Here is a 5,055-nt window from a genome sequence, read left to right on the forward strand (position 1 = left end):
TGGATGGTGGAGAATTCATTTTTTTATTTTTTGATCAGGACAGAAACTTAAGACCTTTTGCAGAATAATCCACAGTCTGTAAAAGGAGGTCCCTGTCTTTAGTCTGTCCAATGCTTTGAGCTCCAAAACTTTAAGAAGAACCATTCTATCTGAAGAACAAAAAGAAGGATAAGCAGTCCTTTCTTATGGGGGTACTCAGGGGTATGCAGTACCAGCACCTATTTCCCCCCTAAAAGACATGCACTGAGGATAAGGAGATCAATGACCACCAACCTGCCCACAGTGAAAGCCCCTACGCACAAGGATGAAAAGAACAAGAAATTGTATCTGCAATATACCACACAAACAAACATGCCAATTACTATGAAATACCAGTAATACTCCATTTCAGCTAAATGTAGTCTTTCTCAAATTTGTCTAATTTGGGAAGAATTATTTTTGTGCTGAGCTTTAAGGCAGCATCTCTCCTTGAAGTTCGACATGAAAAGACTCTTACCCGAGGGACTAGGACTGGGTTAGGCAAACTCAATATTAGATTACATTTGCAAATGTGGATTTGCACCTGCCTGTCTCCCCATTAATGTAGGTGGGGGTGCATCTGCAAGTCTTCCTTATCTTAGTGTTGTCCTGGACCTCCCCCTGCCCCACTCCCATCCTTTAAATGTAGGTTTTCCCAATCCTGGTCATTCTGAATTTTCCAAGCATTGAGAAGCCCTGCAATTAAAAGGAAAGGTCTGGGGTGATGCTGGGATGGGGAGGGCATCATGTGGATGCCCCCCATCATTAGGTAAAGGTAAAGGTACCCCTGCCCGTACGGGCCAGTCGTGACCGACTCTGGGGTTGTGCGCTCATCTCGCTTAAGAGGCCGGGAGCAAGTGCCGTCCGAAGACACTTCCGGGTCACGTGGCCAGCGTGACGAAGCTGCTCTGGCGACCCGGCACCAGAGCAGCACACGGAAACGCCGTTTACCTTCCCGCTATAAAGCGGTACCTATTTTTCTACTTGCACTTAGGGGTGCTTTCGAACTGCTAGGTGGGCAGGAGCTGGGACTGAACGACGGGAGCTTACCCCACCGTGGGGATTCGAACCGCCGACCATACGATCGGCAAGTCCTAGGCACTGAGGTTTTGCCCACAGCGCCACCCGCGTCCCGCCCCATCATTAGGACAACACTAATGATTCAATTCTCATTGTTGCAATTTGACATAGAAACAATACATAACCATGCCAATTGAACACCAGTAATAGTCCCATTTCAATTAAAAGCCGACTGCACCATTGCAAAACATTGATTTGCCCCAATCTGAACCCCCGCTCCCCATTAATGATGTTTTCAACATGTATCCCCAAATAGTTAAGATATTTCCAAACCAGCTAGAGAGCTCAGTTGGGGATAACTGTCTAAACATATTTCCATTAAGAAGGATTTGGGAATGTTGTACTTAGATCATAAACAGAACAAGACTTAGAAATACAACGTTTGCTGTGAATAAGGACCAAAAAACTATTCTGAAGGGCTTGATTGTAGCAAAGCCTGAGAAGAGGGTATAAAATGTCTGTAATGCATGAGGTAGGAGGGAGAGAGATAGAAAAAAAATATCTGGGCTTAGAAAATTACTTGGCTTTGAAAAAGAAAATTAAATGGGGAATATAACATTCACCAGGTTTTAAAATGCTACCATAAAGATGATGTAGAACACCCGGTTGTCCACTGAGGGAAAGATAAGATCAAATTAATTGGAAGTACCAGCACTGCAGACCAGATTGGTTGTCTTGGGTTATTCCGTGCATATAGAATTTGCTGCAGAATATGGTAGCCTGTTCAGAATCCTAAGTATCTCACTATCATCTATCTACCTATCTTTCTATCTATCTATCTATCTATCTATCTATCTATCTATCTATCCATCTATCTATGAAATATGTCAAATCATCTCATGGCTATCTTCCAGCATGACCAAGAGGTAGCGGGGACTATAAAGATTGGGGCTTGAGGAGTGAGTTAGCAGCAGTTGCAGCAGTAGATTCATGCCAATACATGAGGAGATGAATAAAGAGAGGTGTTGGTTACAGAAGAAGCCAAAAGACTTTGCCATAGCCCCCAAGACAATGACTTATCAGAGGGCATTTTTACATCTCCTGCTCTGGGTATTGAACGAGACACTAGATTCTACCTTTGTTTCTCTGAGTAAAACAGGGGTCATGTTTGTGGGCTAGGGCTCACACGCCTCTTCTTTCCCTCCACAGCTGCTGGAGCACCCCCTGGCCACCAAGATTATGGCAGGGTGCCAATTACGCCCTCAGGGCATGATTTCCAAGCATGTGGTATAGCAGCTGTGTTCAAGCTAAAGGCAATGACCCTGGACACAGTCGTCCCTTCCTTAGGGAATAAAGCTGGGGATTCAGGCCATGAGAGGGAAGTGCTCTCAGGGCCAGCCTCAGAATCACCTAACCACAATGAGAGCTTGTGGCATCATTGCCCCCCCCCCCCGCCAGCCTGAAGACATTGTATAGCCCTCCTCTGACTCAGAAGACCTCAGCTTGGAAGTACTAGAGCTGGGCGGTCCAACACATGGCGTGGGGGTCGCATGCAGGTGACACTGTGGTCTAAACTACTGAGCCTCTTGGGCTTGCTGATCAGAAGGTTGGCGGTTCAAATCCCCACGACAGAGTGAGCTCCCATTGCTCTGTCCCAGCTTCTGCCAACCTAGCACTTCAAAAGCATACCAGTGCAAGTAGATAAATAGATACCATTGTGGTGGGAAGGTAAACAGTGTTTCCATGCACTCTGGTTTCCATCACGGTGTTCCATCGCACCAGAAGCGATTTAGTCATGCTGGCCACATGACTCGGAAAGCTGTCTGGCCAAATGCCAGCTCTCTCGGCCTGAAAGTGAGATGAGCGCTGCAACTCCTTAGTCGCCTTTGACTGGCCGTAACCGTCCAGGGGTCCTTTACCTTTACCTTATCATGGTGGGTTTTGAGGAGAGGTCAGAAGAACGTAAGGGTGTTTGCCTCACGGGGTTGTGGAAGGTCGCTTGAGGCCTAATGGGGAGCAAGGGAGAAAGGATGGAGTTGCTTGTGGAAGCAGAAAGATGGTGAAGTTAAAACAAATGAAGGTCATGTGTCAGGATATAAGGGTGGAGAGATAAAGTGAGCAGGCAAGGACATGGAAGGTTTTGAAGTTGAAGTGATGTAATAAATAAAGAACGATGTCTTGGGCGTCAGTTGTTATATAGCCTTAAGTCAACAAACTAGATTTGGGAAAGCCAGATTAGTGTCCTGCTATTTTGCACAGAAGGGGTTCTTTACAGATTTGTTTCATATTGCCAGGAAACCTATGGACAGATGCTCAATATCAAAAATATACATGCTTGCTTAATAAAAGGATTATAAAGGTAATGTGAATATTATCAGGCTACAAAAACATGTACATGAAATAATGTGGTTCCTAAAATACAAGAACAACACAGTCTGCAATTACAGGAATGCAAAGGTTCTCGAACTTTACTTAATCACATCCGTTATAAATTCTCTTTGCGAAAACAACAACACAGGTTTATTATGAACAGACTCCCCAAAGGATTTTAAAGTCTTTGGGTAGGTACAGATTTAAGTACAGGTAGCAGGAATTAATTAGTTTACCTTTAGGCCAGTTGGCCAGCCTTCAAAAAAGGGAATTTCAAGACTATTTAGGAGTTCAAACCCCAGGCCTTATCCTTGCAGTAAAAGTACCAAGTCATTTTAGTTTTAAAGATGAATATTGTTATGGGAAGTGTATTCTTATAATGCAGGGGGGGGGAAGGCAAGGGATCTTTATGGTTGCAAGTCATCTATGGCAAAAGTGCTTCAGTGCTCCATGGGAGAGGTTTTTAATCTTCACTTTGAGGGTCGAGATCTGACTGGCCCCTCTGTTGCTCATTAAGCACATAGCCTGCCGATTCCATCAGTATCCAACAGGTGGTGATAACTTCTTATGAACTTCCATTAAGAATTCTCTGGGAGCTATATGCGAAGTTCCATTTAGGACCTGCAACTAAATGTTGCAGCATGGAGTGCTGCTGTTCAGGCATCCAACCACCCAGTCAGCCACTGAATAATCTCAGCCACATTTTTATACTCCTCCACCCCCACCTTATTTGACTGTTTTCTAAACTAGAAAGCCCCTTGTCCTCATAGCGGAGTTCCTACAGCCACTTGGTCTTTTGGGACACCCATTTCCTGCCTGCCTAGGTGTTGTTGGCCTTTGTCAATCTTCTTGTATGTTCCTTTCTGCACTTTCAGGTGCAAGTCCCTGCAGGCCAACTTTATATTTTCAAAACTGGATTGTGGTTCTAAATAAGCAGAGCCTCTTTAAGGCTGTTCCTGTCGCAGCCCCGCTCCCCTGCAAGTGACAGGATGGAGGGGAAATCTCCTGCAAAAAAACTAATTTATTTCCATGTTTGAGACGATGCGTTATTAATTACTGACCTGAGGTCTGTTGAGCTGCTGATCTCTGATGTTTAAATTGCTTCCCAGGACTTAACAAGGTCATGGAAGTTAGTCAAATATTTGGACTGAACACAGTAAAACATCATTTTGTGCCTCTTCAACCAGATGCTTGTTATTTAACAAACTCTCTGGGCAAATTAAATTGAATGTCTTGTTCATGACTTCTTACAACTTGCCTCTATTTCTGCTGGAACACTGACGTCTCTACGGCAATAGACCTTGGGAAAGGAGAAGCATGTGTCTGCATTAACTCTTCTGGCTACATCCAAGGCCCAGCAGCATTCACCTTTTCTTGCAGCAGTAAGACACGGTCCTCCTCATCCCACCAGATGCTGCAGCTTTTGAGCTGAGCAGCCATTGTTTGATCCACCAAGCCCCAAAGGTGTCTTCACCACTCACCTCTTTCCATAAAGTTGACTAGCTTAGTTCCTCCCGTAACTGGCGATGAGCTCCACACACATTGGAGCCTTTGTCCCCATGAAACGTAACGTTTGAATCTGACCCTGCTGAGCTAGGAGGGCCTCAGCATAAGGCAGAAGCAGAACATCTTACCTTCCAACATTCT

The 5,055-nt window shown here is 44.8% G+C and overlaps 1 long non-coding RNA gene across 1 annotated transcript; it reads right to left on the reverse strand.

The window, feature by feature from the left end:
• Nucleotides 1-41: 41 nt before the first annotated feature.
• Nucleotides 42-4,575, reverse strand: LOC309542581. The gene is made up of 3 exons (XR_014224300.1): nucleotides 4,470-4,575; nucleotides 2,728-3,044; nucleotides 42-292 (listed from the first exon to the last, which is right to left on the reverse strand). It is a non-coding gene; the product is annotated as an uncharacterized lncRNA (long non-coding RNA).
• Nucleotides 4,576-5,055: the final 480 nt, after the last annotated feature.

This window comes from Podarcis vaucheri (assembly GCF_965113315.1).
Source record: "Podarcis vaucheri genome assembly, chromosome: 10".
Taxonomy (NCBI): domain Eukaryota; kingdom Metazoa; phylum Chordata; class Lepidosauria; order Squamata; family Lacertidae; genus Podarcis; species Podarcis vaucheri.